Genomic DNA, 13,497 nt, shown 5'->3' with positions numbered 1-13,497 from the left:
AAACTTATCATCTTTCTAATAAACACAACTTTTTATGCAAGAATAAGATCATTTCGATAAATGTTTGAAAATGCATTCTTGTATCTTTCTTGTATTTACCTTGGGCATCCTCGAGTAACTAAATGAAAGGGTTAGATCTGTTTCCAAAGATTCCTTGAGAATCAGTGTAATCTGTTTGAGGTTGCTAACAACATCTGTTACCCTGGTGGGGTTAGATGTGGTACTGTGATCTAGCCGAAATCCACCAACACTCACCAATGGTATATGCGGACTGAGTTCCTATACGGTGAAGTGTATGTCTGATACACAGTCCGACCACACTCTCGGCCACTGCTCATTAACCACTGGCATTGAACAGCATCCTCAAAACCCACCAGATGAAACTGGAATAGGATCCCAGGAGAAACATTGAGCTCAGAGCTCCAAGTACGCACACCAGAACACCACGGTGCACTCGCACAGTCCATCACCAGTTTCAAAACCGGGAACACAGCCTACGCCAACACCCTGGCCTCACTCATGACTATGACCAGAAGTCAAGCAAGTTGGTACACAGATAATCAACGACTCTCCAAATGCCACTGCAAGTAACTCCGATGTGGACAGACTCATAACGAATCTGAGAAAAACACAGTAAATCAGCCCACAGGTTCTACCATCAGCAAATCAGATCCACTGAGCGGTCAGCACTGACTGAATTCATCGAAAACAGTTCAAACAACACAAAATACATTTTCGCCATAGCCTCTCTGTCAGCTCAACAACCGTCACTCCTTCGTAGGACCTCTGCACCCATCTCTGTCACTAGACCAACAACATCTACAACAACTTCATCCCCCAGCTAGATACATTCACCTTCGCTGCCCTATGACCCATCAAGACAAGCCTTCAGAACCCCACAATGGCCCACTATTACCATGACTGAAAGAGCAGCAAACATGCACTCATACACCATCAGACCCCTGCCCACAGGATTAGATCCCATCAGCACAGCTCTTGCCCTGATATGCAACAGTTCCATCAACATATTCACCTACCTTGATCTCTGGAAGCTTGCCACGATACTGACCCTTCTGAAGAAACCCTCAACAGACCCGAAACTGCTGGCAAACTACACACCACCGTGTTAAATAAAAATGAGGAGAAGGAATAATTTGTGATCCCTTCAGCTTCCTTATTCTTAGTCAAAAAATCAATGGTGGAAAGGCTCACTTGTCCTGAGCAACCAAGGTTTGTTTGTTATTCGTTTCAGATACCGATTAAAAAATCCCTCATTCATGTACTTAGGCTCGAATGGTGGTATATTTTGGTTCTCCACCTTTTTTTTTAGCTACGTGACAGCATCATTATCAGGTAAGTCCGCATGCTTCCTCCACCCGAAGGTGAACCACCGGTTAGTGCAGGAGTGATTAGTGATAAAAAATGTGAGTAAGAAAGATAATCTTAAAAAAAAACTTGGTTGACCAGACTGAATATTCTTGGGTCTGGAAACAAGGCTCGGTTAAAAATATATTGGCATGCGTAGGATGGGGAATTGGGAGTCTTCCGCACTGTTTAGTGTCCATAAAAAGGTCGACATGTTTCAGCCTTAGTTAGCCCAGGGGAGGGGGGGTCAGGTAGGCTTTCTTCAGGACCCAGAAACTGTAGTGAAAAAAGTGAAAGTACCGTAACCTTGTATTCAAGTGTAGGTCTAGGTATATTATCCTGACTCTGATAAGGTCTGTGTTAGTACCTGTAAAGAAAGGGAAAGACAAGGCAGACAAACAAATATAGATAGCGCCACTTTGCGTAATATCTGTGATGGGTGCTATCCATGTACTGTGGTAAAGGAGAAATTTAAAGAAACTAAAAAATGGCAATTCTTTTCATACAATGACAAAATTTACTCAGTCCCATGTGGCAAAGGTTCTCTCATTGTTCATTCTTTAAATCATCTGTAAACCTAGCAACTCATGCGCTGAAGGTTGGTAGTGTGATAGCGAGCTCAACCACAGTACAGAGACAAAGATGACAGTGGCTGAACATGGACAAAAGAGACAATGCAGCCCTCGTCTTACTCAACCTATCTGCCACTTTTGACACAATCTTCCACCTCATCCTCATTCAAAGCCTCCACAAAGCTGGCATTCGAGGGCCCACTCTTTGCTTAATTTGTTCCTTTTTCACCAGACCCACAAAGTCAAGAAACTTGGCTCCCTACACCTCAACCCCCATCTACCTTATCTACAGAGTGCCTCAACAATCATCTCTCAGTCGCATGCTGTTTAACCACTACATGGCTCTCCTTGCCAGCATAATCTGAGCACATGAATCAAAGTAATTTCCTATGCAGACGATACCTACCTTATCTTTTCCCTCTTCGATGAAACGCCTAGCCCAATGTCGCCTCTTGCATGTCCTAACTCACCACTTGGATGAACACCAACTATCTAACGCCCAACACCAACAAAATAGAAGTGATACTCTTCGGAAAAGACACTTCACTATGGAATTCCACCTGGTGGCCCACTGATCTCAGGCCTACACCCTGCCCTGACACCCAAGCAAAGAACCTAGGAATAGTGGTGGACAACCAACTCTTCATGAGCAGCCAAGGCAACGCAATTGTCACTTCATGTTACCACAACACCAAGCACCTTCCAACAAATTTGATGTAGCTCTCAATTAACACCTGCACAACCGTTACACAGGCCCTCATCACTAGCAAACTGGATCATGTCAATAGTCTCCGTCTGCCTCACTGCCCAACTTAGCAGAATACTGCAGATCATACAAAACACATCAGCCAGACCCGCAGTCAGACCACCATACTGCACAACCATCACCCTGCACCTCAGAGATCTCTACTAGCTCTCCATCCACAAATAAGCCCTCTCCAAGCTCACACACAGACATACAAAGCCCTGCCCATTCTGGGACATCCTACCTCAATAGCTGCATCTACATGCTCAGGCCTACCAGAAACCTCAGTTCAGTCGGCTCCCCACTTGCACACATCCCCTATATCCGCAGAGCTATAGCCAGTAGTTGAGACTTCTGATACCATACCCCCTAAAGTCTGGAACAGCCCCTCCCTGCACATCAGAGCCACCGCCTCAGTCCTTGAGTTCCTCAAAAAATTGGAAACCATGGGCCCGATTCACAAAAGTAATCTGAGACAAAATCCTAACTTTACGACTTTCGGTATTCACAAAGGGCATTTAGGAGTAGTAAAGCTAGGAATCCTAACTTTACTACTCCTAATTGCCCTTTGTGAATACCGAAAGTCGTAAAGTTAGGATTTTGTCTCAGATTACTTTTGTAAATCAGGTCCGTAGCTCTTTACCTACATCTCCGGTTTAGGCAGCACAGTCCCCCCCCAACCTACTCTAGCGCAGGGATATCCACTCTGTTGAGACGCAAGCTTTACAAATTCACATAACATGCATGCATATACATTGATTTTATCCATTGTGGCATAACTGAATTAAGCCAATATGGATTTAGATCATAAAATGTGTACTATGGATATATAGTTAGTAAATCAAAAGCTACAGACAATACTGATCTGGAGTGAAGATTATGAATTAAAATATTGCTGATGTTCCTGCATGGCCCAGAGTACAACTTGGACGGTTGGCTGATCTCTTCACCGGACAGTTCATCACCTTTGAATGGTTTCCAAAGATAACAAGTGTTTTTAATTAGGACTTCAATCTTAAAACAGAGTTGGTTTTTAATCATTGTCAAGATGTGTATTGTTCAAGACTATGTGGCGTCATTTGACGCCCAGCTGGTTTACTTTACAAACTTTGAAATACCCTTTTAGCTACGACCACTGTCTGATGGGGTTCAACGCAGCATGTAAATCTTGACTGACCTTACCCAGCAATCCCATTGTTTTATTGTAGGTACCTTTGTGCTATTCTAACAAGTCTGCTAACTAGGTTCAAATATGATGTAGCTTGATGTTCTCTGGGTTTTCTCGGTAGTGATTGGAGCTGCAGGACCTGGGTGAAGCATACCTTAGTGAGGACCTTTTGTAGTTACGCATACCTATCTAGAATGTGCTGGGAGTGATATCCTTGCGGCAAATGTGAGGCTGGACTGATGTATCAACCTATATTTGGACAACAGAATGTGTGCTTTGCAGCCTTTACAGAAAACCTTTGTTTGAGGTAGGAGTAGACTGAAGTAGTGGAAGAAAGTACTGATCGGTTTTCTTTCTCAGGTCTTGAGCTGACTGGCTTTCGTGAGGAACATAATGATTTTATGCGCCTGATTATTTTATTTTCGGAATAAACTTTGAGTCTTATTCATTTTAAATTTGGCAAGGCTCTTTGACACTATTTCCAATGCCACTGCTAAAACGCTTTGTTCCCCTATTCATTCTAGTGTTATTTTATAGATTAAAATTGGATTGCATAATGTTCTCAAATTAATATTATGTTGCTTGGAATTTCCGCACACCATAGCGGTCTATTGTACGTTTTCTGTTGTTGTATGAACCTTACCCTAGTTAGTGCGTACCCCTCCTAAAAAAAGACAAACTGGACCCCACAGATTTAAATAACTTTCGTCCTATCGCCAGACTGCCCCTCCCTGCCAAAATCATGGAGGGCATACTAAATAGACAGCTTAGTTCCTTCCTGAGATTAGGAGAGAGACTGGACTCTTCACAACATGGTTTCAGGGCGGGACACAGCACAGAATCGGATTTGATCAAATCAGCCGAGGACATAAGAAGGGTGCTGGACATGGGGGGTAGAGCCACACTGATCCTGCTGGACCTATCCGCGGCCTTCGATACGGTCCACCATAAAATACTAGTGGACCGTTTGAGGGCCAGTGGGATTCGGGGAAAGGCTCTTAACATCCTGCAGGCCTTCCTATCCGGCAGGACCCAGTCGGTGGCCTTGGGGGACTTCGAATCCGAGCCTTTTGTGCTCCCCTGCGGAGTCCCCCAGGGGTCTTCCCTGAGCCCGACTCTTTTTAATGCTTATGTCTCGACCTTGGCACCAGTGATCAGATCCTTTGGATTCAATCTCACATCCTACGCGGACGACACTCAGATTGTGGTGTCATTACGTCAGGGAGAACTGGATAGCACAGCAGACAGGTTCAGATGCTGCATGCGGGAGGTGAGCAAGTGGATGTCAGGAAACTGCCTGAAGCTTAATTCGGCAAAAACAGAAGTGCTGCTGTTTGGTTCATGTGAGAACTTCTGGTCCCCTCGCTGGTGGCCAGAAGAAATGGGGGCTCCCCCTTCACCAGTCTCGAAAGTAAAAAACCTGGGGGTCCTGATGAACGACTCTCTGTCCTTCAGGCCACATATTAATGCACTGTCCTCGGCCACCCACTACGCTCTTAAAACTATACGGAAAGTCCTGCCATTTCTCCTGGTAGAACACAAGAAGACAGTAGTGACCGGTCTGGTGATGTCCCGGCTGGACTACTGCAATGGCCTGCTGCTGAATGCCCAGCAGGGACTCCTAAACAAACTTCAAATCCTGCAGAATGCAGCAGCATGCCTGATCACAGGCACCCCCAAGTTCACCTCAGTAGCCCGGGACCTTGTAAAATTACACTGGCTGCCGGTTCGGAAAAGAATAGTTTTTTAAGTCACTCTGCGTGATTTTTAAGGCTCTGCATGGCCTGGGCCCCCAATGTATGACCCCTCTCTTCCAATGGTACAAGCCAGTCGGAGCTTTAAGATCTGCCGAACAGGGTCTGGCAGTAGTCCCCAGAGCAAGGAAAGCTCGTTGGGGAGGCAGAAGTCTTTCCCTGGGAGCCGCCAAGGCATGGAACGCGCTGCCTTCCAACCTCAGACAGATCCCGGACTTGCTCACATTTAGAAGGGCCCTTAAAACCTGGCTTTTTTCACACTAAACTCTCATTCCCACGCCCGCTTGTGATCATGCAGCACCAGGACACCTCCGGGTAACAGTGCGCTTTAGAAATGTCTAAAATAAATAAATAAATGCAATTTTGCCACTTTATTTATGTTTGAGTTTAATAGATGTTTGTGTGTGCTGCAACCTGGCTGCTAGTTCAATGCAAACATGTGTGGCTTGAGAGAAAGGTGTATATGTCCTCTGTGGAGGGGAGTGTTTGCACGTATGTGGTATTTTTGTATGCCTGCTGTTTGGGGAAGTTCCACTTAGGACATAGAACAAAATGCTTTCTCAGTAGTGGTTGTAGCAAAATGACCAGGACTAAGCATACGTTGACACATGCTGGCCCTGATGGGGACTTTGTTTCTTGATATATACTTTTTTTAACATGAACCTAAATGGCACATACAAGTAGTCTGCCCGTTCATGTCCAACCCCTTATACTAAAGTGGATAAATCAGTTTCTTCACCTCTTGATGTTCACTATTCACACCCCGCTTTCACCATCAACAAAAAAATTATTTTACACTTTCAGAGTACCAGATGTGGTTCTTGGACTTCTTGGGTCCCCTGCTGCTTTAATACCCGAAATGGATAGCAGATTTAATAAATAATATTGTTATAGGCTGAAAGGCTTTCCTGACTCATTCTGGGATGAGACCTTTCTAGTTAGTTGTGTCATTTAATGAAATCACCACAAGATGTTAATCACATGTGCCATGTGTAGGGACCACAGAATACTTAGATCCAAAATCAATAGGAATTAAAATTGGTGGGATCTCAATTACAACAGAATTTTCGTCACTTGGTCTTCTGTTACATTGCACCCTAATACTTTTCGGTGAGCATGGTCTTACGTGGAGATTTTGACAACTTTTTGACTTCCATGTATACGTTGGCTCTCGTTTTGACTTTCTCCATTGTGTTGCTTGTGTCATATACTTTAACTGTGTTCCCTCGTTATATTGTGCCCTTTTCTTTGCTTGTAGTCTTGCATATGATTTTGGCCTTTTTTTTATTCGAAGGCTTTCTTCTGGTTTTGTCTCTTTCTTTCTTGGTAGTTGTTCTTTTTCTTGATGTTTTCTTTCTCGTTTGATCACTTTCTTCATTTGTGGTTGTTCCTTTTCCTGACGTCTTTCAACTAGTGGGACCACTTTCTTTGGTGGTGGTTGTTCCTTTTCTGGAAGACTTTCCTTTTGTTTTGTCCCTTTCTTTGTTTGCGGTTGTTCCTTTTCTTGATGTCTTTCCGCTGGCTTGACCACTTTCTTTGGATGATGTTGCTCCTTTTCTTGAAGACTTCCCTTTTGTTTTGTCCCTTTCTTTGTTTTTGGTTGTTCCTTTTCTTGATGTCCTTCCTGTGGTTCTGGTCCTTTCTTTGATTTACGTTGCTCTTTTTTTGTAAGCATTTCCTCAGGTTTTGTCCCTTTTTTTGTTTTTTGTTCTTGCATTGGTTGTGTTACTTCTTGTCCTGGTGGCTGGGCCTTTACTTGTGACTCTACCTTTGAACATTTTCTGTGCTTAGATCCATCCTTTAGCCTTAATGATATATCTACCCCTTTCTTACCCCAAGATGGAATTTTTATTATCCTACGATTATGAAGTGCAACACAGCTGTAAAAAAAAAATATATATTGAATTACGTATGGTTGAATGACCTTAAAAATTATACATGCCCCTATTGCTCAAGTATGATGTTAACATTCTAAAACTGTTTGGGATTACACATATCTACCATGGTTTTAGTCCTGACTGTGCAGCCTCAATGGCTGTAGCCACACTGTAAGAAATTGCATTATTATTTTAGTGGGTTAAAACCCACCTCAAGGAATAATCATGAATCGTGTTGGGGTTTACTCTCAATGTAACTGAATTAACCTGAGCTCAACCCCCTAGTAGATATGGCACAGACTGGCTTAACTTAGGGCAATGTGTAGAGTATTTATGCACTACCAAAAAGGTCTAAACACAAATCAATAAAAATCCTAAACCAAATGAGAAGAGCAAAATGTAGTAAACAAAATGACACCACAATGACAGAAATCCAATAAGGGGAACCGAATATATGATTTTTTTAACATTCTTTTTGTTAACATTGCTCATGGTATAATTCACATCAAAACAATATCCATATAGCATGTGGTAAGATGACCTTGCAAAATCCAGTGTAATGCTAACGTTGACACAGGTAGGATTGTCAATATTCATTAGTCTGGCTCTAATCCGCCCCTCAATCCCCTGTATTTCATCCACGGTCCCCAGACCTTTTTCCATTTCTTTATGCAGCCCCTGGACTCGGTGGCACCAATCTAGATCTTGCAGTCACTGGTCCCACTGCAGGGGCGCCTGCGCCCCCCTGCCACTTGCTATGTTCCTTTTGGCCACTCCTGCTGCCATTACTAGCCTGAGATCATTGTGTCTGGACCAGTCTGTGGCCCCTTTGATCATCAGCAATAACCACCTAGGCTCCAGCAGGACCGGGGTACCCACCACTGCTGCCATCGTGTCCACTACTTTAGTCTAGAACAATATAATCTCCGGGCAGTCCCTTAAAATATGGTAAAATGTGCCTGCTCCCCTGTACCCCCTCGCACAGAGGATTGACTCCTTCCCCAGGCATACAGGTGTGTTCGGGGGTAATAAACCCAGTGAAGAATTTTTAACTGTACCAGTCGGAAGCTGGCACGAATAGCTATTTCACGGGGGGCCCCTATGTCCCCCTCCCATCTTTCCCGCAGGGACTAGGGTATCGGGCGTGTTGTTGATAAGTTTACGATAAAATGTGGACGTGGGTTTTTTCCACTACGGGGTCAAGGAGGAGCCTGTCCTCCAGAGGGGAGTATTCCGGGAGCGATGTGACCCCCAGCATATGTGATCGTAGGGCGTGAGTAAGCGGTATGTGAATATATGCATTTTTTAAGTTTTAAGTAAAAATAGCACCAATGATAATCAATGGTCGTGGTAGACAGCGACTAAGGCACAATTTGAGGTTGACTGTGATGGAGTGCCGATCAGATACACCAACCAGGTTCATCCTGTCAAAGAATTTACCTTCTGACTTAGGGCCTAATTCTGTTCTTCGAGAACAGGGTTACTCTGTAACAAATGTGATGGATATCCCTTTCTACCAAAATGCAATTCAGTTATATCTTAACCCCTTCCATGCTCATGACGGAACGGTTCCGTCATGAGCGTCGGTTGGCCTGTGCTTATGACGGAACCGTTCCGTCATGGTTCCATAGGTTCTTTAGAACCTTCAGCACCGCAGCGGAATTCGCGCAACGCTGATGGGGTTAAGGAACTTGTAATTTGGCGGACGAAATATCCATCACATTTGTTACCAAGTATCCCATCTGTCAAAATTTTAATCAGACCCTTAGTCTTTTAATCCAAACCAACAACAGGAGTACACTTCTAAGGCATCGAGAAACTCAGGGGAGGGAATTAGAGACTCATAGGGTGTCAGGTAGAGGCCAGCAGCAATGTCCAGTCCAAAGCCATTTGCTACTGGTTATCTGGGTACTTCCAGGAAAAGGCCTCTTGCAGCTTGTCTCCCTATAGCATCACAGGATGTCAGTCTACTGACCCTTAGAATCCACATCTTTGTGCTGTGTAAAAGAGGAAGCAGATCCAGTCCTTCCAAGCTCCTCTCAGATCACAGACAACAGGGCCTAAAAGGGTTCTGAAGAAGGTGCCTGGGATGCCACATTAATGCCTGGCCTTAGCTACTAGGAGGGGATGACTCATGGCCCCTCACTAACCAATGGGGTAAAGGTTCCTAGTCCCTGACCTACAGTAGTAGTTACTCTTTTCTTTACTGCAAATGTGCCTCGGGGCATTTTCAAAATGGCAAACGTTTTCAGCCCCATTAAACTTGAGCTTTGAGGACTTGGTGGTGGTGTGGGGTGCATATTTTGGTAATCCTAGTGCCCTCCCACATGTAACACTAAAATCCAATCTGAGGCAGGTACTATACCCATACCAAACCCAGAGAGAGAAGTCTAGATGAACAAACGCAGTATCCCTCAGCAAACAGATAGGGTATGAACAGAATTTGTCCTGGAATTCTGTTCTCCCTTTCAAGTGCACCTCAAGTATAATGGTGGCTTTTGTGTAGTGTAAAGTAAAGGAAATATAACTTTGAGTCATTATCATTTCTATTTCTTGGGCAGGCGAGTGGGCGGGCTGCTATGCTCTTGGAGCAGTGAAGGAGTGGTTTGCCCACACCTAAGTGCGTAATGACCGTTCGGCTCTCTTAGGCCGCACAAACCAGTCATGCGCACTATACCTGTTCTCCATGCATTACACCCCCCGTGGAGTACAAGCCCAGGCCCCCGTTCCCTGGTGGCATGTCGAAGCAGGACGCTCAAAACCAATCAACGCTGCATTGTTGTGTTGTGATTGGTCAGGGGAGTCTGGGTGCTTACCAATGACAACCTTGCATTTTAGCGTTTTGATTGGTCAAGGGAGCCTGGCTGTCCTTCCAGGCTTCCTGTTCCTCGAATCCCACGAAGCGAGCAGGAGCAAGGAGCAGAGACGCAGGAACCGACAGCAAGGTAAGTGTATAATTTTTTTTAATTGCGCAAACCTGTGCTCTTGCGTCCCTCCTGACTCACCCACTCGCCTCCGCCACCCGCAAGTCATGCCGGACGCCACTGGTGTTACATGTGGCTCAACAGATATGTCAAGCAGGATTTAATGCTATGTTGTCAAAAAAGGGGCACAGACCCCACCTTGCAAATTTTGTTAAACTCAAAAATTTGTCTCTGCCCCTTCAGGTCACCCTATTGTTTTCTCATGGGTGGCATTTCACACTGATTTCACACCTGTTCAAGGCAGAGAACAATTTGAGAGTTGGCAGAGGTGTATGCTAATTACAGTGTCAGTTCTGACAGTTCCAGCAGGTCAGGGTAACCTTCAAAAAGTTATGTTTATAGATTGTAGGCCCCACTCTCTCCTTACCCAACCTTAAAAGCCTGATTTAGTTTAACAATTGTTTTGTTATATTCTCAGTTAGTCGTGTAAAACTCTGCTGACACTCCTTAGGGGTTGGATTAACTCCTGCTCATATATAAATTCTTGTGGTGCGGAGTCTCATTTTTCAATTTTATACTTTTTCAGACAGTTGTTGTCGGATGATAATGAGTTTCTTGAAGAAAAAGGGGTACATAATAACTTACTTGCATATTTCAATACATTTTATTTTTTCTTCTTTCCGTGTCTGTAGCCTTGTTTATATTTTTTTTTTGTAGTCAACACCTGTTTCACCCTATTTATTGCCTGCAGGACGGATGCTTTTTCAAGGCTAAAAAATAACATATGTTGGATACAGTTATATAGCCTCCTTCACAAGATAAATTACCTCTTGTGAAGTGTGCACAAGAAATTCAAATTGTGTGCTTTGACTTCCGGCCTTGGAATTCATGCTCCTTAAAATAGCCATGTGGAAAAGTGCCTCTTTTGACATGGTTAGCCCCAACTTTTTTTCTGATGTAATTTGGAATTTTAAGTGCACTGAGACCCTGCCAACCAGGTTCCCAGTGCCAGATCTCTTTCCCAAAACAATACCACGATTGACACAACTTCAGCAACTCCTGTACATCTCTAGGAAATGGTACCCCTGATACCTAGGGTATGGATACTGAAGAGGGTCCACCGGGGCTGCAGCATCAATTGTACTTCATTTTAGTGCAGTGTATAAACAGCCAGCATTCTACATCGGTGAATCAGCAGTGGGTTCTATGGCTTTGCATTTGCTGATGCCACTCTGTCAATAAGTGACCACATAAGTAAATCTAAAATTGCCTTTATTTAGCCAGTTGCTTTTCTTGATTGGTCTATTCTTCAAAAAATGTAAATGAACTGTAGTTAGGACCTTGATTAATTCCTTGTAACCAGTTGTTCAAATTTTTTATTATTACTTAAGTCAGGAAAAAGAAAAGTCTTATGCTTTTTTCTTTTTTTTACAAAATGGTCCCAACTTTAGTAGCAATAATGGGTGATACCAATAACCAGGTTCAGGAGCTTGACCTGACCCCTATGCCAGGTGCAGGGCCCTCTGTCAAGGTTATGATATCAAGACTTTCTCTCATGCTAACAAAGAAAAGCTTAGAAGGCTTAGAGCAGAATTTGAGAGAGACCAGCCAAAGCTAATAGCTCAATCTGACGGAGATGAGACTACTGAAAACAATCCTTCTGAGGAGATGGTGGAGTCCCTCCACTCAGATACAGATAAGGAGTCCTCAGAGGAGGAACTCATTCTGGAAAGGTTGGGCAGGAGATTGAACGTAGAAGCTCAACTCCTGGACATAGAAAGGCACAGAGATGGGCCTCGGACCTATCTCTGGTGGCAGCAGTTTTGTAACTAGGGAGAGAAAAGATTTATTTGGTCAAGGGAGAGAAAGAGATTGTTCCTAAATATTCATATGATGATATCACCAAGTAGTTCACTGCTTTCGAAGAGAGACTGCATAGCCAGGAAGGTAGCCAATAAGAACTGGGGCGCTCTTGTGGGAACTATTCTCAGGAAAATTCACGGATACTTGACATTGAATGAGAAAGATGCCGAGTCGTATGACCTCATGAAGGGTACCCTGATTGAGGACTTTGGTCTCACCACTGAGGATTACAGGTAAAAATTTAGGGAGACTCGAAAAACCCAGAGTTAGTCCGCGGTTGAATTTGTTGACTTTTCAGTGAAAACACTAGGTGGTTGGTTAACCGGTAACAATGTACATTACTATGAAGAGCTTTACAGCTTAATCATGAAACAGCTCCTGTTGAGTAATTGATCAAATGAGACGTTACATCAGCATCAGGTAGACCTAGGTTCACGTTCTCCTCTAGAGCTGGGGAAAAAGGCAGACCATTGGGTCAAAATAGAAGGGTAACCAAAACTACCACTGGTGGGGGTGACTGAAAGAAAGAGGCCTCAAACCCACCCCCTTGGGAAAAACGGTGACCAAAAAGATAAAAACAAAAATGAGTATTATACAGCCCCCAAAAATGTGGACAGGAGGGTGGGCCCAGAAACTCTTCACAGCCCCAGGGTAGGTACCTGGGTAATAGCTGGAATCCCAAAAAGGGTTGGTGTTATGACTGTAAAACCCTTGGACACCAAACTGGAGACCCTTGCTGTGAAACCAAAAAGAATGCTTCTACCACACCTGCAGCAAATGCAGTTGTGAGTCTCCAGATGAGATCACAGGTGAGCCCTGATCCTGTCTAGGTGCTCCCTGAGGCAACCCTATTCTCAGAGGGAGGGTTGAATGTAGCTACCCTAGCTGTCTGGCCCAGTATTCTGGTGAGATACAGACATGAGCCAACTATCAATAGCGAAGACACTGGTGCTAGTATAATCATGCTGACAGAGCAGTTGGTGTCTCCAGACCAACATTTGCTTGGAGAGACCTATACAGTCCTCAATGTTGATAATCAGGCTAAGTTGCATCCAATGCCATTGGTGTCCTTAGAAGGGGGAGGGGTTACTGGCCTCAAAAGGGTAGTTGTGTCTTCTGCTATCCCTGCACAGTTTCTGCGTGGCAATTATTTGGAGTACTCCTCATGGGCTGAGGAGGAAAAGAAAACCTATGCAGTAATGCTGGGAATACCGAAATGGGTGTGTGTA

This window comes from Lissotriton vulgaris, chromosome 7 (assembly GCF_964263255.1).
Source record: "Lissotriton vulgaris chromosome 7, aLisVul1.2, whole genome shotgun sequence".
Lineage (NCBI taxonomy): Eukaryota > Metazoa > Chordata > Amphibia > Caudata > Salamandridae > Lissotriton > Lissotriton vulgaris.
The sequence above is the reverse complement of the archived record's forward strand: the minus strand, read 5'-3'. Positions refer to the sequence as shown.